The sequence below is a fragment of the Bubalus bubalis genome, chromosome 8 (genome assembly GCF_019923935.1).
Source record: "Bubalus bubalis isolate 160015118507 breed Murrah chromosome 8, NDDB_SH_1, whole genome shotgun sequence".
Classification (NCBI taxonomy): domain Eukaryota; kingdom Metazoa; phylum Chordata; class Mammalia; order Artiodactyla; family Bovidae; genus Bubalus; species Bubalus bubalis.
Window position 1 is genome coordinate 49489938 of NC_059164.1, and position 23699 is coordinate 49513636.

Genomic DNA, 23699 nt, shown 5'->3' on the forward strand with positions numbered 1-23699 from the left:
TCCAGTGTTCTTGCCTGGAGAATCCCAGGGACAGAGGAGCCTAGTAGGAGGCCGTCTATGGGGTCGCACAGAGTTGGACACGACTGAAGCAACTTAGCAGCAGCAACTACAGATGAGTAGGTGAGAAGATCATTAGTGAGCTTGATTGAGCTTGGAGAGGAGTTTCCAGAGCTGCTTCAGTTCAGTTCAGTCATTCAATCATGTCCCACTCTTTGTGACCCCATGAATCACAGCACACCAGGCTTCCCTGTCCATCACCAACTCCTGGAGTTCACTCAAACTCATGTCCATCAAGTCAGTGATGCCATCCAACCATCTCATCTTCTGTCATCCCCTTCTCCCACCTTCAATTTTTCCCAGCATCAGGGTCTTTTCCAGCGAGTCAGTTCTTCACATCAGGTAGCCAAAGTACTGGAGTTTCAGCTTCAGCATCAGTCCTTCCAATGAATATTCAGGACTGATTTCCTTTAGGATGGACTGGTTGGATCTCCTTGCAGTCCAAGGGACTCCCAAGAGTCTTCTCCAACACCACAGTTCAAAAACATCAATTCTTCAGTGCTCAGCTTTCTTTACAGTCCAATTCTCACATCCATACATGACTACTTGAAAAACCATAGCTTTGACTAGACAGACCTTTGTTGGCAAAGTAATGTCTCTATTTTTTAATATGCTGTCTAGGTTGGTCATAGCTTTTTTTTTTCAAGAAACAAGCATCTTTTAATTTCATGGCTGTAGTCACCATCTGCAGTGATTTTGCAGCCCCCCAAAATAAAGTCTGTCACTGTTTCCATTGTTTCCCCATTTATTTGCCATGGTGATGGGACCAGATGCCATGATCTGTTTTCTGAATGTTGAGTTTTAAGCAAACTTTTTCACTCTTCTCTTTCACTTTCATCAAGATGCTGTTTAGTTCTTCTTTGCTTTCTGCCATAAGGGTGGTGTCATCTGAGGTTACTGATATTTCTCCCAGTAATCTTGATTCCAGCTTGTGCTTCATCCAGCCTGGCATTTCTCAAGATGTATTCTGCATAGAAGTTAAATTAACAGGGTGACAATATACAGGCTTGACATACTCCTTTTCCTATTTGGAACCAATCTGTTCCATGTCCAGTTCTAACCAGTCTGTTGTTCCATGTCCAATTCTAACTGTTGCTTCTTGACCTGCATACAGATTTCTCAGGAGGCAGGTCAGGTGGTTTGGTATTCCCATCTCTTGAAGAATTTTCCACAGTTTGTTGTGATCTACACTGTCAAAGGCTTTGGGGTAGTCAATAAAGCAGAAGTAGATGTTTTTCTGGTATTCTCCTGCTTTTTCAATGATCCAACGGATGATGGCAATTTGATCTCTGGTTACTCTGGCTTTTCTAAATCCAGTTTGAACATCTGGAAGTTCAGAGTTCATGTACTGTTGAAGCCTGGCTTGGATAGTTTTGAGCATTAAAATGACAGATTTATCTTAGAGGTTGCTTAGAGGTTGCTTACTCTTTGTTGTAGCCATAGCTGTCAGAGACTAAAATTCCTTTACTGTCTTTGTTTACTTTGGTGACCCCTGTTGACTTTAAGTTTCCATAGAGATTCTTTCTCAAGTAGGGTCTGAGCTTTGCAGTTCTTTTAGCTATAATTCACTGTTGTTATGTTGGAGCCCTATCCCTGTGGTGGTAAGAAGTGGAGGAAGGGAAATGCTCTAGTGCTGTGATTAAGTCTTAGTCTTCAGGGAGCCTATGCCCTAAACTGACTTTCACAAATACTTCTTAGGTCCCTGTTCCAGTCCTGTCCATTGGTGTGACAGTAAGACTAGAGGGGGCTGGAAGAAGATATTCCCCTTCTCCCCAGTCACTTAGGCTCTGGTAAATGGTTAACCTTGAGGGCAGGCCTTTGTTAAGGAGGGCCAAGAGTTCTGAATGCATCTCAAAATGATTACTTTCCCTTCCCCCTGCCAGAAGCACTGGAGGCAAGGTGGGATGGGGTTTCCTCTGATATTCACCCTAAGAACCTGATTAGGTCCTTGAGGTAAAACTTATAAAATGTGAAGTTTATCCACACTGAACCTCCAACAATCTATCAATGACAGTTTTAAGTATTCCTGTCTATAACCTTCTGTTCCTGGGCTTCTGCTCCCATATTCTGTGATTCTCAGTTTCTACCTCTTTCTAGATTTTGTGGCACCAGTTTGTCATGTGACCTCAATTCTCAGATGGATCTAGAAAGAGTTGTTGATTTTTCAGTTTGTTCAGCATTTTTCTTGTTTTGAGAACAAGAGTGATGACTTGTTCCAATCTCTTTATATATCAGGCCAGAAACTGGAAGTCAGAAAGACAGATTTATTAATATATCTGGTTTAGAGAGAGAACAGTAGTCCTGATACAGACTACCTGATACAGACTACTTCAAGAAATGAACTTCAGCTGTAGTTAACTCACTTGAAAAATCATATCCAAATAATAGTGAAAGGAAAATAAAATCATCAGCAAATAAAGATTATTTAAAAATCTGAAAACTGGTCTGACTCAGAATTAGTACCACGCTGCCATTCAGGAAATTTATCCATGATTGCTAAGCTATCCTAACCACTACTTTCGAGATCTAGATTTGTAAAACATATAGACATTATCAACAATTGATTTTTTGTTACTTAGATATACATTGTGAAGTGATTTCTAATGAGATACCAAGAATTCTATCACATAAACAGAAATATTTAGCAATCTCCAGCCACTGTTGGTAGAAATTCAGTAAGTACATTCTTTCTCATAGATAATAATGCTATATAATTTGGTAAAGTAAAAGTACTATGATTCACCTGCCAGTGAATTAGTGCCTCAGAAAATACCATGAAATGCATATTAGATGATTCAAAGTCAATAAAAATTTTCCCACAAAGAAAACATCAGACCCAAAAAACTTTATAGAGTAGTTCTACCACATATTCAAGGAAAAAAATAATTTCCGGTTTTTACAAAACTCTTCCAAGAGGATAGAGAGAGAGAATATGCCCAGTCTCATTTTATAAGTCCAGCATTTTGATGTTTAAACCTGACCAGAACAGTCAAATAAATAAAAATTATGCAACAATCACACTATTGAACAAATATATAAAATATAAATGCGTGCATCCTAAGTCGCTCCAGTCGTGCCCGACTCTGTGACCCTATAGACTGTAGCCCACCAGGCTTCTCTGTCCGTGGGATTCTCCAGGCAAGAATAACGGAGTATGTGGCAATGCCCTCCTCCAAACATAAGTAATTAAATAAAATATTAGCAGTTGGCATAAAGTAATATATAAGTTAATACATCATCAGTGAGATAAGTTTATCCCAGGACTGGAAAGTTGATAACAACAGAAAATCATTTAATATAACTTTTCATATTATTAAAGGAAGAAAGGCAGATGATTATCTTAATAGATGCAGAAAAAGCATTTTTTAAATTCAATATTCATATATGATTTAAAAGAAATCTTAGCAAATTAGGTAAGCATGAAACTTCACTAATTTTATAAAAGGCAAACATAAACAGTCAAACAAAAATATATATTAAACATAAACCTAATGAGGTAATGTTGAAGGCATTTCCATTAAGGTCAGGAAAGAGATCAAGATGGCTGTTACCATCACTTCTAGTCAACCACTGACTATGGGATCTAGCTGATGCAACCTAGTAGGAAGAAAAGAAACAAAGGAAATAAGAAAGCAAAAGAAGAACCAAAAGACTCATTTTTTACAGATGATATAATTTTCATCTTAATGTAAAAAAAAAAATCTAAAAGAAATTTTAGAAAAATTAAGACATTTAATAAGAAAGTTTGGAAAGTCTTGATATAAAAATCAGTTATATTTATACATCAGGGATAGCCATTACAAAGCAGTTTTAAATAAGGACATTTTCAATGGCAACTAAAAATATAAAAATACTTAGGAATAATTCTATCAAAAGTCAGGCAAGCCCTTAATGGAGCAAATTAAGAAATTTTGATAAAAATCATCAAAGATGATTAAACAAGAGAAATAACCTGTTCTTGCAAAGACTCAATTTTGCCCCTATTAAGCCATAGATTAAGTGATTTACAATAAAAATTCTCAAATGGTTGTAGAGAGCACTGCAGTGCTTCGGGGCCTGGTAACATGTATCAGCAGGAGGTGGTAGAGAATACAGGGAACTAGATTCTGAAGGTCCTGGATCAACTGGGTCATATCATAAAATTGGATAAGAGAGAGTTTTTTGATTTGGAAGCACATTTCTACACTATATGATTTAATCCCTTAGCAAGGATGCCAGGAGACAATGTTATCACACTGCTAGGACAGCTCTTTGTTGTTGTTTAGTCACTAAGCTGTGTGCAACTCTTTGTGACCCCATGTATTGTAACCTGCCAGGCTTCTCTGTCCATGGGATTTCCCAGGCAAGAATACTGGAGTGAGCTGCCATTTCCTTCTCCAAGGGATCTTCTCAACCCTTGCATTTCCTGCAAGGGGTCAACCCTGCATTTTCTGCATTGGCAGCAGATTCTTTACCACTGAGCCACCAGGGAAGTCCCAAGGATAGCTCTTAGATGCCTGGGAAAATGCATAGCACTCACTAAGTGAAGTATAAGTGCTAGAACTGCAACAGCCAGGAGAGGATCAACAGTTCACAGAAGTGGACATTCCAAAGTGGATATAGTACATAAAGCAAAAAGCTGTCATCTGACTATATTCTACAGGAAGGCCTGAAAGAGCTTCCATTTATTAGAACAATAAATAATGTTCTGGTGAGACAGGCACCAACATCACTGAGAAGCCCTTTAACTTGGGACTGTCATTACAGAACTGGGCTCACAGACAGCAATTGGGGGTCATCCCAACGTACTAGAGGCTAAGACGTGTGGCTTAACCATTAGAATAGAAGTGGGCACAGTTATCACAAACAATAACAAATTAGAATAGCAGCCAGGAGCAACCATGGAGATATTTAACAGAATGCAATCTTCCAAGTGGCCCAAGAGATGGACACTTTAATGATCCAGACCCACTGGGTTTAAGCAGAAACTGTGTGATTAGGAGGTAGGATCTTAGAACATCACCACATCAGAGCACTCTAGTAATTTTCCTAGTCTTTCCTCAATGGATGTAAAAGCTATTATCAGAAGGGAAAGGGAAAATCGAAATATATTGAGAACTGTTGGCCATAGGGGCTAAAGTAGCAAATGGTACGCCTTACTTAGGATGAGGGCATGTAGAAGGAAATTAATAAATAAAAGGAATTTTGACCCAGGTCTAGCTCACAGAGTGTCCACTGAGTCTGTGAATCCAGTAAGTGGCCATTTCTCTCAACCCTGAATTTAAAATGTAAACAGTATACTTGGTAGATGGCATAACCTTCACGTTCATCTCTTGATCTGTAAAATAACATCTATCCCAATAGGGAAAGCCAGGTTAAAGACTCTGAAACTTCTCTCCTTCATGCAGCTAAAATAGTAAGTTACAAAGAATATTGCACCTTGGAGTGAGGAGGGTGGATTGCCAAAGATGAGTGCTACCATTAAGGTCTTAAAGTGTGCAGGAGTGGTAGTCTCTAGCATATACCCATTTACTTCACTTGTGTGGCTCCTTCAGAAATTAGATAGATCCTGGTGGATAATAGTCTACTGCAAATTAAACCCAAGAATACTGTTGCTATGCCAGTTGAGGTATCTTTCTAGAGCAAATTATCACAGCTTTAGGTACATGGTATTTTGAATCCACATGATAACACCCATCAGTAAAAATTCACCATACAAGAAATGTTATGCTTGGGGCTGGTGCACTGGGACGACCCAGAGGGATGGAATGGGGAGGGAGGAGGGAGGAGGGTTCAGGATGGGGAACACATGTATACCTGTGGCGGATTCATTTTGATATTTGGCAAAACTAATACAATTATGTAAAGTTTAAAAATAAAATAAAATTAAAAAAAAAAAAGAAATGTTAAACAGTCAATAGAGAATATAGTATAAACAGCTGACCTCAGCCAGCCCCTGCCATGGTCTCCTCAGTATTAACACAATGGGCTTAAATATGAAGTAGCTGTGGATGCACCTGACAAGTGTTCCAACTCACCAAAGCTAATCTAGCTACTGCTGATACTAGATATTCAGTCTTCTGGAAACCAATTCTAGACAACCCAGTTTAACATAACTCTCAAGAAGAGCAAGCAGCCACTTGGTGGCAGGTTGATTACACAGGACCTCTTAATGATTGAACTGTGTCCCCCCGCCCCCCACCCCGAAAGATATGCTGAAGTCCTGGTATCTTTGAATGCGAACTTGTTTGGAAATAGGTCTTTGAAGATGTATTTAAGATATAAGTTAAGATAAGGTGGCATACAGTGGGTTGGCCCTTAATCTGACTTGTATCCTTAGAAGAGGAGAAGAGACACAGAGATAGACACATAGAGAAGAATGACATGTGAAGACACAGAACTGGAGATATGGCAATCATGTGACCACAGAGACAGAGATGGGAACTATGTAACTATAAACTATAGAACAGGAAGCACTGCTGACAACCACAAGAAGCCAGGAGAAAGAGCATGGTCCTGCCATCACCTTGATTCTAGATTTCTAGCCTGTGAAATTGTGAGAAAATAATTTTCTGTTTTAAGCCATTCAATTTGAGGCCATTTGTTACTGCAGCCCTAAAAACTAATACAAGACGTTTCACCCTTGGCAAGGGATTTATTTCATCTAAAACTGATACGTATTATGGGTATGGTTCGCATTTCCTGCCTGTAGGACCTTGGTCAGCACAACTGAAAGCTTACAGGGATTCACCAACACAGAACACAGCATGCTACTTAACACTGCCATGGACCAAGGGTCCCAAAACAGAGGTCTTCAGGGACTGGGTAATAGCCATAGCTTTACATTCTTCAATGGTGAAAAATTGAAAGCATTTTCCCCTAAAGTCAGAAACAAGACAAGGGTGCCCACTTTCACCACTACTATTCAACATAGTTTTGGAAGTTTTGGCCACAGCAATCAGAGCAGAAAAAGAAATAAAAGGAATCCAAATTGGAAAAGAAGAAGTAAAACTCTCACTGTTTGCAGATGACATGATCCTCTACATAGAAAACCCTAAAGACTCCACCAGAAAATTACTACAGCTAATCAATGAATATAGTAAAGTTGCAGGATATAAAACTCCAGCTATTTTCTCAGTGAAAACACTTATTCTCTGGGAACCAGGAGCTCTATACCTACAGGTTGCAGAGATATATCCTGGAAGATGGCATCCCATCTTTTCAGGGCATCATCTTCAAGTTGATGCCTCATCAGTACCTTTGAAAGGCCATTCAATTGTTGTATTAGGCCAGTATAGTCTGGATAGTATATTTTGTGATAGATCCATGGGTTCCATTGGACATGTGTCTACATGTTGTACCATCTTTGGCACATAGGCGATCCTCTGTGTTATTTCTTGCCACTCCCTTGCTCAATGGTGACAGTAAATAGACAAGTGCAGGAGCCATGTCCTGAGAAGGGCAGAGAGTCTCAAACATTTAAGGATGAGGGTCTGGTCATGCTCTGTGTAAGTCATCTGGACCAGTAGAGGTGCTGGTGAAGGGTGAGGAGAGTCTACAAAGGGTGTTGGAGCAGTGGAATTACAAGTTGTACCTTTGAATAAATTGAATAATAAGTTAATTGCATAAATAGGTATGATGGGCAGTTAATTCAGTTAGCCTTCCTCTTATAAATTTACCCCCAAAAGAGAATAAACTGAATCCTGAAGGATCTCAACTGTGGTGGATGCTATAGTATACCACCTGAATCTACCATGGCACTCCTTCCTCAAGCTGCCTGGACTGTTGACTACTGACAAGTTATAGTCAACTCTCTCTGTAGCAAAGACAGCTGAAAGGAATTGCCTTACTCCAACATTCTGTTCCCCTTGGAGAAGCAGTCTACATGGAACATTTGACTGATGTGGGGGTTAAATGGTCTGGCTCCTTTAACTCAATTTAGGACATCTCTGAAGAGTCCATGTAGCTTCAAAGCTCCTCATGATATCTATTGAGGCCTCTAATAAAATTGCATCATAGCTAAATGTCTCCTTCTGTTCCATCTTGCTTGTCTCACTCCTTTCTCAGGTGCTGACTGCATAAACTGCATAAAGGGCATAAACTGCTGCATATGAATCCCCATCTGAGTCTGTATCTCAGGGAACTTAAGCCAAGACAAAGTTTTACTATGGCATTTGAGAATCTGATCTTAAAATTTATATGAAAGAGAAAAATTCAAGAATAGTCAAGAAATTGCTAAGAAGAAGAACAAAGGTGGGAAATGGGCATCGTTGGTGGTGTTCTCTGCACTATCAGACGTCAAGACTTATTATAAAGATGTAGGAAATGGGACAGTATAATTTTGCTATGCTGCTGCTGCTGAGTCACTTCAGTCGTGTTCGACTCTGTGCGACCCCATAGACGGCAGCCCACCAGGATGCCCCATCCTTGGGATTCTCCAGGTAAGAACACTAGAGTGGGTTGCCATTTCCTTCTCCAATGCATGAAAGTGAAAAGTGAAAGTGAAGTTGCTCAGTCGTGTCCGACCCTCAGCGACCCCATGGACCGCAACCTTCCAGGCAAGAGTACTGGAGTGGGGTGCCATTGCCTTCTCCATAATTTTGCTATAGAAGCAGATAAATAATAATGAAGAATAGAAAACTAGACATAGGCTGAAACATACATGAAAAGTTGAATCATGAGAATGAGTCTAACAGATCATCGAAAGAAAGACGAAATGTTTAGTAATTGTGTTGCTAGAATTTGCTGTTTCATACTATAGGTAGAAAGAAAATCCAACTGGATTAGTGACATATATAGAAGACAAAACTGTAAAACCTTTAGTTATCAAAATAGGAGAATATCTTTCTGACATCAAGATAGAGAAGGATTTTCTAAATAAGACACAAAAAAGCATAAACTGCAAAAGAAAAGATTAATACATTTGATTGTATTAACATTAAGAACTTATTGTCCTCAAAAGTCACCATAAACAAAATAAAAAAGTAATTCACAGACTAGAAAAATATATTTTAAATTCACACAGCTACAATACTACAATAGAGTAGTATCCAGAATATGTAGAAACCCTACAGATCAGTAAGAAAAACAAAAACTTCTTTTTTTGAAACAAAAGACATGAGCAAGTATCTTTTATAACATAAATAGAAATCTTTAAAAAAACATTTTATAATAAAATAAAAGTTGTCTAAAAATGTATACCACCTAGATATACACATTTATCCAGGAGATGTAGAGCACTCATGCCTTTTGCTCATCTATGTACATTTCTTTAATCTTTCCGGTGACTTCAATCCTCATGAAAATTTTATCTTAAATATAGTCTTAACATATTCAATATTATAACTAGCAAGCAAAAATTGGTTTCATCTCAACTAGATCTTCAAGCACAGTTCTTGAAAGATATTAAAATTCATTATGCTTAAGAAGCACTATATATATAAACACACATACATATACACATATGTATATACATGTAATAGCTGTGAGCATGCATTTTATATGTTTAAACATTATAAATGGTAGAATTTATTTTTAAAATTAGCCGATGGGGAATTTCTCAACCAGTAGGAATTATGGTAGTAACCGCCTAGGAAATATCAACTAGAAATGGAGGATTTAACCATATCCCTCTCACTTTGCATTAGTCTGGAAATATTAAATATGTTACCATATCCTGCCTTTCCCCTCACACTGAATCCTTGGTGTTATCACCAACATTTAGCATCTTTTTCAGCAGAACATTAATTTTCTATTCCAATTCTCCTCCACATAGTGGTCCAGACAGCCACTGTTAATTCTTCAGAGTTGGCAAAATAAATGACACTTATTTGCCATCTCTACTCTAGACCAAGAAGCATAATAAAATAGACATTTTTAATTTTAGCCTTCAGGAACATTTGTTCATACAAATAATATAAACAATATATTTTCCCTCATTGATGAGCACCCTTATTTGAAATCTGAAGCACCAAACCCAGAATCATAAGAACTTTGAACACTGGTACACATGCCATCTTTTAATGCTAGAAAAGTTTGTTTTCATAAAAGCCAATCTTATTTTTAGTCCTAGTCACTTTAGTCACTGTAACCAAAATTATGTAAACTTTCTAAATAGACTAAATATTCTAAAAATACAGTAGAACACCAGCCTCCACACCAACCAAGTCACAATACGGGTGTCTGGCCTAAACCCACAAAATGAAAATGATGGGAAGGTCATTTATCAAACTGCAGGGACCATAACACACTCCCACCCCTGTGTTGAAACAAGGCAATCAAATAGCTGTTACTCAAAGTGATTCCATGATCTTTGGGAAAGCATCCCTGCATACCTGAAAATGCTGATCATATTAGGCTTATGATTTAAATTCCATGATTATATCCATGTGCGTTTTGAACACTTTTCCATACTTTGAAAAATAGTAACTATTTCCAACTTTGTTACTATGTTTTCAGAACCTCCCTTGAAGAAATAAGAATGTGACATGGGCTGTGGAAAAATAATTTGTCTCAATCTATTTGTTATCACTTATACTGCAGCCTTGGGTACTTAGATTGCTAAATGAACAGCTGCTTTGACCATTAGGAAGACCTGGAATGATAACATCGAACATTATGACTTTCTCATCTCCTCTTGCATCTTTGGCTAATGGAGGTCCCATCACTGATGCCTTTAAATCACTGAAGCACATTTGGTAAAACAGAGAAATGTGTTTTCCCTTTTGTTGTCACTTGCTATTTGGAAAAGCAACAAAGCCAAGCTACTGTCTTACACCTGCTACATAACTTCATTTACTTTAAAATATTTCAGTTAGGACAATTTCTGGTTTCCATGCTCTAGAAGCAAATTTTTAAAGTATTTTAAATTGCAAGGTCTAAATCCCCACCATTGCATTTATTGATTAGAAATGTTTTCAGTGGTGAAATTAGCAGTGATCAAGCTATGTGAGATTAGTGGGGGTGCGCCACCCTTTCAAATATAGGCTGTAAGAATTTGGTGAGTCCAACTTTCTAACACTTTTGCAGCAAGTAAAGCCTTAGCACCAAAACTCCATACCCTGCTATAGCCCAACCCCTCCACTGCAATGACTTACTGGAGGATTTTGTCATCTTTACTGACCGAAAAATAATCCTGGTGTTGCCAACATTTTTTTCTTGCATTTCCCTTGCAATAAACCTTTAAAGAAAAGTGCTCTTAGAGTATAGTGAGGGCAGGGAGTAAAATTATTGCAACATAGTTTAAAGTGTCAAAAAATAAAGTGTAAGCAAGATTAATGCTGATCAAATGGAAAATGGTCCGTTTGTGGAATATTATGCAATATTAGAAACTATTAGTAAAGAATAATTAAGCTATGTAAAAGTGACTTGGGACATGAGGGTATTCTAAAAAGCGTTAAATGAGGAAAATGGTCTATGAGGAAGAGGATTTAATATTCCATTTTTATAAAGCAGTGTGTAGTGTATGTGTGTGTGTGTGTGTCTGTGTGTGTACATGAAATTACAAAACAATACATAACATGGGGCATTAAATGATAGAGATGAGTGGAATGGGAAAGTGAGGTAAGCAGAAAATAAAAGCTGGGAAAAGACTGTAATATGAAATTTCATTTTGTATGAAATTATGGATAAGGTGATGGCACCCCACTCCAGTACTCGTGCCTGGAATATCCCATGGACAGAGAAGCCTGGTAGGCTGCAGTCCATGGGGTCACCAGGAGTTGGACACGACTGAGCGACTTCACTTTCACTTTTCACTTTCATGCATTGGAGAAGGAAATGGCAACCCACTTCAGTGTTCTTGCCAGGAGAATCCCAGGGACGGGGGAGCCTGGTGGGCTGCCGTCTATGCGGTCGCACAGAGTCAGACACGATTGAAGCGACTTAGCAGCAGCAGCAGCAGCAGCATATGTGCATATGTATGTTTACAGAAAGTGGAAGAATAAGGTGATTTTCTACCAATGACTTATTGTTCATGGTACACTAAGTAGAAAAAGTATCTTGTAATGAGTATCTTATGATCCTATTTCAGGATAAAGGGAATAAACCACACTTCTATGTGGATGTATCAATGGTCATGTATGCTCGTATGAGCAAAAAATGATACACAATAATACCTTTAGGGTCTGATCTTGGGTTGGGGTGGATTAATAGGATGTGAGGTGCTGGAGTGTGTGATTATTAGATCTGCCAATTTTTGAATTGCATTGTGTTGACTTACATATTACAACACAAATGCACTAATTCTAAAATTTGAAAATGGGCAAATCTGAGACTGTGGATATCTGAACGGTTTTCTAAACAAGCTTATTTATTTAAAGAATTTATTTTAAACCAATAACCTCACTAAATTCACCAATGTACTGAGTCCTAAGTGGAAATCCTTAACTTAGTTCCCTATTTTGGCCAAAGAGTGCTTAAAATTAATTCATTTGTAGTACTAAAATTCTTAAGCAACTACTTGACTAAAGCCATTAAAGTTAAATCATGTTCATTTCCATTTGATCATGTTTATTGTCATTTTGGGTTTCCCTGGTGGCTCAGCAGTGAAGAATCCACCTGCAGATGGGTTCACTTCTTGGGTCAGGAAAATCCTCTGGATAAGGAAATGACAACCCACTCCAGTCTTTTTGCCTGAGAAATCCCATGGATAGAGGAGCCTGGCAGGCTACAAACCATGGGGTTGCAAGAGTTGGACACTCACTAAACAACAACAGTAGGAGAAGGCAATGGCACCCCACTCCAGTACTCTTGCCTGGAAAAATTCCATGGACGGAGGAGCCTGGTAGGCTGCAGTCCATGGGTTCGCTGAGGGTCGGATACGACTGAACGACTTCACTTTCACTTTTCACTTTCATGCATTGGAGAAGGAAATGGCAACCCACTCCAGTGTTCTTGCCTGGAGAATCCCAGGGACGGGGGAGCCTGGTGGGCTGCCGTCTATGGGGTCGCACAGAGTCGGACACGACTGAAGTGACTTAGCAACAGCAAACAACAACAAATTGTCATTTTTGCATAGGAGTAATGCTTCTGATTTTTGAGTGCTGACTAATGAGAATTACTAAAAATTAGCATTTATGGAACTGCTTCTATATGCCATATATTACACTTTTTTTCGAGCTATAATTTATATTCAGTAAAATTTCCCCTTTTAAGTGTACTGTAACCATAAAAGTCCTCCAAGGAACGATGCCAAGATGGGAATAAACATGTATTATATTGGCAAGTGTTTGCTTGTTTGTTTGATTGACTTTAGCTATTGTAATAGGAATTTAGTTGTTTGCCACTGATTTATTTTGCACAATCCTATACTGCAGGTATAATTTGTAGAACAAATTTACTTTAAATAGCTTGCCCATGGCAACTCAGAGCTGGTCTGATCTTTAAAACGGTGCTTGTAGCCACATGTGACCTATTGTTGCCAAGATCCTGAGTCTTCCTTAAGTGACAGTGGGTTGTGCATGTGGTTACTCAGAAGCAGTGGAGCATGGAGTATATTTCCTGGCTAGTTCCTCAGTTCAAGGATGTGATCAATATCACAAAAACTTTCAAAACCTTTTACTGACTTATCTTTGCATAGTAGGACTATGCAAAGAAAATATGGAAGAGTAGAAAATAGAGAAAAAAGTCACCCAAACTCTATTTAGTAAGCACATAAATCTAAGTTGCAGTTATGGCAGTTGAGGGGAAAATTATTGAAAGATAACATCAATAATAAACTGGGTGAGGCTACTGTAAAATGAGTTGTTTATTTATGTAAATTTTCTCTGTGCTTCATGTGTAGTGGTGACATTATTAAAAATCAATTTTTGTTTTTTAGGACCACAGCATAAAATTCAAAAGAAATAAGAACATGTAGACAAATATTCAATCTTCTACCTTTATGATTCAGATTTTTGTAAAATTAGTGGAATGATTCGACTGAAAACTAGCATTATTAATCATAATATGACTTCTAAGGAATTCACTTGATATAGGGAAGGGAAGTTAAACAAAATCTTTGTGATGTTGTCTTTAATGTTGTTTTGGTCTTTTATTTTCAGCAGGGATTAGAGTGGCATTAAGGAAGTAAGAAATGTAGAGAAATGAAATTGTGTGATTTATGGGTAAATAACTTAGTAATATGACCCCAGTGAGACCAAGGGGTTGGGATTTGAGGGTGGGTTTGAGAGAATATGATTTGAAAGCTATCTTTTTTTTTTTCTGTATTTTTTGCTTTTTAAATCTAGGGTTACATTTATTCCTGCAGAAGGTTATCAGTAAAATACAAAAACACAGAAACAAGAACACAGAAACTAGTCTTTATTCCAGACCCCTTGTGTATGCTGCTGCTGCTGCTAAGTTGCTTCAGTCATGTCCAACTCTGTGTGACCCCATAGACGGAAACCCACTAGGCTCCCCTGCCCCTGGGATTCTCCAGGCAAGAACACTGGAGTGGGTTGCCATTTCCTTCTCCAATGCATGAAAGTGAAAAGTGAAAAGGAAGTCGCTCAGTCGTGTCCGACTCAGCGACCCCATGGACTACAGCCTACCAGGCTCCTCCATCCATGGGATTTTCCAGGCAAGAGTACTGGAGTGGGGTGCCATTGCCTTCTCTGCCCCTTGTGTATATGTATGTGTAAACTAGCAAGCTATAAGCTCTAGAGGGCTTAGAAAAGGCATCCTAGCCTCTATCTAACCAGAACATCAATGTTTATCTACCTATCCCATAATTAAAATCACATGTCTGACCATAATCTCTGGGTGAGGGTTTGCTTACCTTAATGACTGCTTGTAAACTACTTGGCCACTTAAGTGTCATTGGCTCTGTGAATTGAATCAGAAGGGAGAAAAGTGTCAATGTCAGAATCTACTTTAGGCATTTAAGCTGATTCTACAACTTATAAAGCCATTCATATAAACAAATTCCAACCTCAAATATTTTTTTCCTCACCTCAGTCCATCAAATTGCAAGTTAAGTACTAATTCTGGTTGGTTGAATAACTCAACAGACCAAAAATATGTAATCATTACCTTAAAGTGCAAGTGATTTGCAAAATTTCACCTAGATGTTTTTATTCATGTCATGAAAAATTATGTATATTACCATTATTCAATATTTAGTCATCAGCCACTTTCTAAACAGTTTGAAATGTCAAGTCAAACCTAAACTTTCTAAATTTTAAAGTGTTTAATTACACTAAGAAAAGAAAAATAGGATGAAATTATTCAGAGCTTAATTCTTAGACTGTTGAAAGGAAAATGTAAATTTCAACAATTTCCAATAGGTTCAAAATCAGAAGTTAATTTTATTTTTCAAGTGAACCAAATTCTTTTGTTTAAATGCCAATCTATTCATAGAATTACAAACTTACTGTATTCTAGAAAAGACTTAGATAATTGATACAAATATTTAAAAACAAATCATTGATATTAATAACATACAAAATGTATGCATTCTAGATAAGTGATTCCATTCAATTTTACACTTAATTGAAACATGTTAGATTTCCAAACATAAGTTTAATTTTTTCTTCCCGAGTTTGGTCAACTTTGACTTAACAAGTAGTGCATGCCTTCCTGGTTCTACCTTTTTACTCTACTGGAATATATAAATATCATATTAATGAAATTTTAGTATTTGTTTTAATTCTATAACATACTTTATCTTACAATATCTTTTGTCTTTACTTTTCAAGTAAGGGAACTATTTGTAGACCTTAATTCTTGACTAAGTAGATGGAAGCATTTCTTCAGAGGCATCTGAGGTATGGTAATATGACTATGACCAACTTGATAAACGTACACCAAAAGACCGCAAGACATTTACCCATGTAAATTTAAGAAAACAGAATGCAAAGATAGGAGGAAGAGAAACGTAGAGAGTAAAGTGAAACTAGCTTACGTAGAAATAATAAGTGACTTTACTGAAGTGGTTTGTGTCTTGACCTACTTTAAAGAGGAAGCTATTTAGAATGATCATATATTATGCCAACTTTCTTATAAAAGTTAGTGAACCCAGTGGAGGAATTTTTAGGAAAAGATTTAGCTTTTTTCCTTCCCCTGTATTACATGATCTAGACTTGTAAATGGCATGACTTGATTTCAGTGATTGGCATCTGCACTGTAAATTCATCAGTTCATTATTAATTATATTTTGTCTAGATTTTTTTTTTAAAAAGCATAGAATGATCCCCTAAGTAAACCATTCATTTTGATAGTCACTGAGATTTTAAAATTAAATTGGAATGGAAGCTTCAGTTTTATAAATAAAATAATTAATTCAAGAACAATAGTTTTAATATCACATATACTCTTTTAGAATAAGCATCTGATGAAGTGTTCTGACTTTCCAAGAAAAATTGAATATTCAAACTAAATTTTGTATACAATTTCTCTGCAAGCTTGTACTTTGACATGAAAGTTTAAAATTTTTAAAGTAAAAGTTGGGATCAAGTTAAAGAAATTATGCATGCAATAAGGATCTCTGAGTGATTATGTTTATCATTGCATGAATGAGCACAATTTGGCCTAGATTCTTAGGAGCCAGGAGAAAATAGAAACCCTAGCTATGATGATTCTTCTATAAAAAAAAATGAAACATAGCTCTTAGGGAAAATGAAGTTATGCCTAGTAATAAAGCATAAACAGTTCCCTCTGGGACTACTTTGTAAACTTTACTTTGGAAGCTGCATAATCTTAAATTCAATAGTAAATTTCATACAATTTCTTATTTTGGCCATTTAATAAAATAAGAGAGCATAATATTAGTAGGAACCTGGAAGCCTATTGATCGTCTGAATCATAGAGAACAGGCATTCAACTCACCCAGTTGTTAATCACTTTTATTCTTGGACTATGTGCCCTAAAATTATACTTCTTCCTCAAAGTTGGGCTTTTATAGGTGTAATTCAGATATCAGCCCTCTGAAAATCTCTGCTACATCTAGCGTTATGGAAGGTAGGTAAAGAAGAAATAAAATATGTATTAAAAAAAAATCCCCAAAGAAGAAAACCAAAACAATAAAATTAGATATAAAAATTGACAAACTTTCCTAAAATTTAGGATATACATATATAAATATGCTCTGAACATACACATTGAAAGGGCACATTATGTGCCTGGGAAAATAGACTGAGAACACTGAGAAAATCTAACAAAATTATAGGTCATTCAAGAAAGTGAGTACATTCTTTTGACATCTGGATTAAAAGTCTAAATCATGTAAAAATGAAAGAAAAGCAAATTGTTAAGAATCCAATAGCAAAATTTTATGCCTTCTGGGGTAAACCAAAAATGAAAATCTCAGCCAAGTATTTTATATTCAGATAAACTGTTTTCCAAGTGTAAAGTCAAACTCTTTTCAATATCCCATGAGTTAGTCCTGAGGTATCTACTAGAAAATAAACTTTCAGACAACTAAAAGGACTGGTAATATATAAGGACTGGTAGTGAGCATTAGCATATAGTTAATTGTAGCACTATGAATAAACAATGATTAAAAAGAAAGTACATAATGCTTGCTCTTGAATAGGACTCAGTAATTAATGATCTTAAAGGTAGTGGTGGTTTAGTTGCTAAGTTGTGTCCGACTCTTGTGACCCCATGAACTGTAGCCTCCCAGGCTCCTCTGTCCATGGGATTCTCCGGGCAAGAACACTGGAGTGGGTTGCCATTTCCTTCTCCAGGGGATCTTCCTGACCCATGAATTGAATCCAGGTCTCCTGCATTTCAGGAAGATTCTCTACCAAATGAGCTACAAGGGAAGCTCTACTACATAATGTACCAATTCTAAAGGTGACATCTTCCCCAGGGGTATAGAGTAAATGGCAAGAAGGAACAGGGATAGAACACAGACTGCTTTAAACATATTTTGTTTTATAGAACTGACTTTGAAACTATGCAAGCATTTTATGGGCTTCCCTGGTGGCTCAGATGGAAAAGAATCCACCTGCAATGAGGGAGACCTGGGTTCGATCCCTGGGTTGGGAAGATCCCCTGGAGGAGGGCATGGTAATCCACTCCAGTATTTTTGCTTGGAGAACTCTCATGGACAGAGGAGTCTGGTGGGCTACAGTCCATGGGGTCAAAAAGAGTCAGACAAAAAAAGTTAAATCTCTAAACATTGAAGTTAAAATGAGATAAATGAATCTAAATGGGTAACTAGTTGCTGGCATAATAACACAGAAACTAATCAAAATAACTTAAAAAAAGTTTTGGGCTGTACATCCCTAACGGTATATGCCCTAAATGACAAAAATTGTTGGAAAAATTTAAACAGTTTTTTTAGGTGAGTCAGAGGTAAAGAATTTGCCTGCCAGTGCAGGAGATGTAGGGGACACAGGAGATGCTGGTTCAATCCCTGGGTGGGGAAGATCCCCTGGAGGAGGAAATGGCAACCCACTCCAGCATTCTTGCCTGGAAAATTCCATGGACAGAGGAGCCTGGCAGGCTGCAGTCCTTTGGGTCACAAAGAGTTGGACACAACTGAGCATGCACGTATATATGTTTTTTCAGTCATTTTATAGGTAGTAGTGATTGTATTGCAATTCAAAAATGGTATGTATATAAAGTATAATTCTATGATCTTATAATTCTGTAATTCAGTGTCCTTCACAAGCAAGATTCTTGGCAAGGGAGAAAGGAAAAACAGATGTCAGAAAGAAGAGATTGAGTAAAGACCTTTTAGTCCTGAATTTGAAGTATCAATATAAATCAATGATATTTTTAACTTGAAAAAAACTATTTTCTAAATTTTTCAACTGAAAATTCCCATAAATACTGATGCACCCATTAACAACGAGTACCTCCAGAACCTAGAATTTAGTGCTGAAATCTACTTTCTTTCTTTCTGAAAGGAGCCAGAGCTCCTTGGAGAAATAGCTAATTCCAGGACCGGGACAGGAAATGTACAGATCATGTTGTATGCTCTTGTCACATCAAATAATAAGGAAGCTATCAAATATTACTAGGTTTATGTCAAAGATTTGGGAACCAACTTGCAGAGATTGTCAAAGATGAGACAATACAAAGACCAATGAGAGGAAAAAATACTTCAAAAGATTGAAATATATCAAATAAGTTTAAATCCAGGAGTTCATAATGATAATTAAAAATTTATCAGCAATTTAAAGACACTAGTGAACCAACTCATTATCTTGAAAACTTATAAACAAAGAACAACTGGATAATGAAATAGAAGAATAAGATTTTCTTTATTTTGGTATTTTAGCAAATAAATAAAAACAACTGATAGAATATCACTGTAACCCAAAATGAAAGCAGGGGTCCTCAGGCTTTTTGGCACCAGGGACCAATTTCGCGTAGACAATTTTCCACATACCAGGGATGGGGTGGGAAGGTTTGGGCATGATTCAAGTGCATTACATATATTGTGCACTTTATTTCTAATCTAATGCTGCTGCTGATCTGACAGGAGGTACCTGTGGATGGCTGGGAGGTTGGGGTCTCCTGAATTAATGGATCTAGGCATACAGTTACTGCTAATATCAGAAAGAGCAAGATAACCAGATAGGTGTCTCCTGATGGAGGAAAAAAGTGCCTCCTAAAAAAAAAAGTATTTTCAGAAAATCAAGTCTGAATCTGGTCAGTCCTCCAGGTTCAAAGACTAATTTATAAAAAATTCAGAAGGAAGAGGAACACATTAAATTATACTTTGGGGATGTAATCAGCAAAATCCTATAGGACATACAATCAAGTTTCTTCAGCAAACACATTACAAAGAGAAAAAAAAAAGACGGAGTCAGAAACCAATAGATGAAAAACAACTTAAAATGAATATATTAACCAATCACATGTGAGCCTTGTTTGGATCCTGATTCAAACTAGAAAAATTTGTAACATTAAACCAATAATTGGAAATTTGAACACTGAATATTTGATAATATTCAGGAATTACTAATTTAAAAAATATCATGATATTGTGTTATATAAAAAAGTCCTTTTCTTTTAGAGTTACATACTGAAATATTTGTTCATAAAATAAAATGCTATCTGGAATTTGTCACAAAATAATTTGGCAAGATGAATATAGGGTAAGGGTATTTTGTTAAAGCTGGATAATGGCACATGGGGAGTTTACTACATTGTTCCCTATATTTTGGGGGGTAAATGCTCAAAAATAAAACATTTAAAATAAAAACCTGCATGGCATTGTCATGCCCTGAAGACACTTGAATTATTTGCAATTTTCTCCATTAAGGAGTTATTTCTTTTCTGCTGTGTCTGAAAAAAGCAGCCAGTGCTGCATGGGAGACCAGCGAGGGTTAAAGAGAACAAGCAGCTGATACATCTGGGGAGCATTAGCTATGTTAAGGACAAGCCAGCATGAAAAGGTAACCGGAAGAAGCAGCTGAATATTCTCTGGTCAAGCCTTGAGGTCATCTGAATAGAGGGACTGTGGTTTACAGTCTAGCATAGGACATTTATCATTTCAGCACTTTGTTTCAAACCCCAGCACAAGAGTTCCTTTGGTTTGGAATTGGATCAAAACCGAGTAAAAGACTTTTTTATTCTCCATAAGCAATTTTAAATGTTTTGTATACCTTTCAGGAAAGAAAAGACAGGATTTATAACATAGTAACAAAAATTGAATGTCTCTTAGAGTTTTTCTATATTACAAAATTTTTCATTAGCCATAAATGTGAATATGATAAACACTTCTTTTGACTGTCCTATCAGTTTACAATCTACAGTATGTATTATATGTGGCACTGTGAAAAGCATGGTAGTTACAGGGTTATTGCAATTTCATGGAATATAAGACTGAAATAAAACAAAATTATCTAAAATATTGACTCTGCCATTTCTCAGCTTGTTGGGTTGGAAAGTTTATTTTGGTTCCCTCATCTGTAAAACAGGATGTTTTGTAGTAAGGTTTAGAGATAATGCATAAAGCACCTCACCCATAGCTTCAATATGTGGAAGAATTGTCATTTTCAGATTTGCTCTCTTATAATCAGTGAATTCTGCCACTTGCCTTTGAGTAAAGGCATCTTTCAGTATGACATCTTTCTCTTTTTATAAACACCACTACTAGGTGCTGTCTGATGCTATTAGATCAATCTCTTCTGAAGAAAAACTTGAAATGAGTCAATGCTCACAGATTCATTTTTCTCTTATGGTAAAACAATGTTTCTTAAAAGTTAAAGACTTTTGGATAACAGTGTGCAATAAGACTCAAGTGCAATACTAGTTTTAATCTTCTAATACTGTGATAACTAATACTAAGAAAGATGCAAAAGTGTGTAGTGGATTACACAATTGGAGAAAACATAGCTCTGCCTGAGTCAAAATGGAAACTGAAGACTAAATATGCTATACTTCAGCCATTTGTAGTTTGAGCTGCGACATGGCCTATCTTCCTGGTCTCTTGTCTTGTCTTATTAAAAACAGCAGTCAATAATTAAGATATATAAACTATTTTGATGCAATTTTAATGCACATAACTTCATGATATGCTTATAATCAGCCACATCTATATTGTAAATTTCATTCAAACTACATGATAAAATAAGTCCCTTTCACTTACAGCAAAAGCTAAGACTAGCAAGTGTTTTCTATCAACTTATGTGTCATTTAATGTAGGACAGAAGTTTACAAAGCAAGAGAGCTGGTAGTTTAAGCAACAGTTAGAAAGGCCATGAAGCCACTCTATAATGCTATGGGCCTACTTTAATTCCTACTAGTTACATCATTACCTAGAGACTGAGACTCTGGGAAATACTATATTTTTTATTGTACTGAGCATATTTTTAAATTTATTTTAATTTATTTTTTATTAATATTTTATTAAAATAAAATAATTTATTTTAAATATTATATATTTATTATATAATCAATCCAAATCCATTGCAGAAAGATTAGACATAGTAAAGTTAAAAAAAAAAACCTAATATCTCCCATTCCAAAGTAATTACCATTATTATAGACTTATGCATCTCTATCCAGATTTTGTATGAACACAAGAAAAATTTAATTTTACAAATATTTGGCCAACTAGGTATGTTTCATAACTTATTTTTCCACAAAACTTTTGATATTCTTTTGCAAATATTTTCAATGATATTTAATACAGATCAACATTAAGAACTGTAATAACACAGCATTTTGTAATATGGAGGACATATACTTAACCAATTTTCTGTTGCTTTTTTTTTTCTCTTTTTCTTTTATATATATATATGTCTTGGATATAGATCTTTATACTAAGGAAATATAATGTATAAAAATTCCCAGAAGTGGAATTTTAGTATGTTTTGAGTTCTTCTTCCTAATCTCCCAGTTTGTGCTTCTTAAAGAAAGTAGCTTATTCACTTTCCATGGCATACTTTTCTGTTAGCAACACAGCATGTTAATGGAAAAAGGCCACAGAAGGTGGATAGTAATAGGTTTATTTACTTATTTATTTATTTATTTTTGTTTGCAATCCCTCTGCAACAGGCTTGCTGTCAAATGAGAAAAAATTTTCTCAGATATCTGATCTGACCATTGTTGATCAAGCCAAGTAATGTACAAAGGCATCACAAGGAGACGTATGTGATCTGGAACTGCGGCCCCATAGGTTCAGTTGGAACTATCCCTGAGTTTTAGAATAAATCCATTTAAACAGGTATTTTAGAAAGTTTTTGAACAGTTAAAAGTTGAACTTAGATATAGCTTAGTTCCTTACAAAGTCAATACTATAATATTCTTTGGCCACTTTTAATTTTATAGATAAAATCTGACTTATCAAAGTGTTTTGTGCATTATGATTCTTATTCATAAGCTTCTAAATTTCAATTTTCTACTCTTTTAAAGTCAGCCATTTCCCATGAACAAAACCAGAATAAAATGTCCTGTTTCAAATGCAGAATTGGGTTACATTTCTGGTTTCAATGATTATGCATAAGAAATACATTTTGGTGACTGAAGCTCTGTAATTTTTAGTGACTAACTATAAAGAAAATATTTACAAAGAAAAGTTTTAGTCAGTGTCTATGTGCTTATACACATTGATATCCCCTCAGGGTCCATTCTGTGAATGTTCTCATTTTATAACACACTGTTAGCACTACCTACCTCAAGCACCTAATTTAGGAGCATTCTGCACACAAGAGGAGTCAGCTTGTGGCCAAAATAAGAATGAAGCCAACCTTCCCAACAGATCACTCATTTATGCATCTCTGCTCACGTCGTGGGTTTGTCTGCATTTGATAGAAGATGAATACTGCTAATCCTGGCAAGTCAAAAGGTTGCTTAAGACTTGAATCCAGAGAACAGAAAAATGTTTGGACATAGGAAAGTAAGGACAGAACCAGAAATGAAGAAACATTCATGAATAAGGTTGATGTACATGGAAGTGCAATCAAGATCTGGGATCAGTACAACTGCTTAGATAAATGGTACCCTTTATTAAAAGAAAAAAAAAAAGTGCTTTCCCTAGGTTTGCCCTGTCTTGTTATATTAATACCACACCTATGCTCGGGGAAAGTTTGACCAACCACTTGTTGACCATGTGCAAATTGTGTTCAAATTGGTTTGAGTATGTCCCATTTGTTAGTTGTGTTAAAATTAGTTGCATATGTCACTCTTACAATTACTGCCAGGTCATAGTAAGAAACAGGAAAGCATAAGTAGAACAATAAACAAAACAGAACAAAAAATCAGGCTCCTTTTCTACCCTG

The 23699-nt window shown here is 36.4% G+C and overlaps 1 long non-coding RNA gene across 3 annotated transcripts in view; it reads right to left on the reverse strand.

Moving 5' to 3' along the window:
- Positions 1-23699, reverse strand: part of LOC112586485 — a 141267-nt gene that overhangs the window by 25929 nt on the left and 91639 nt on the right. For 2 of the 3 annotated variants that reach the window (XR_006641313.1, XR_006552752.2), the window contains one exon: positions 14795-14841. This is a non-coding gene — a long non-coding RNA (uncharacterized LOC112586485). Of the gene's footprint in view, positions 1-3521; positions 3655-14794; positions 14842-23699 lie in introns of those variants that run through there. The other variant, XR_006641312.1, reaches the window with a different exon arrangement.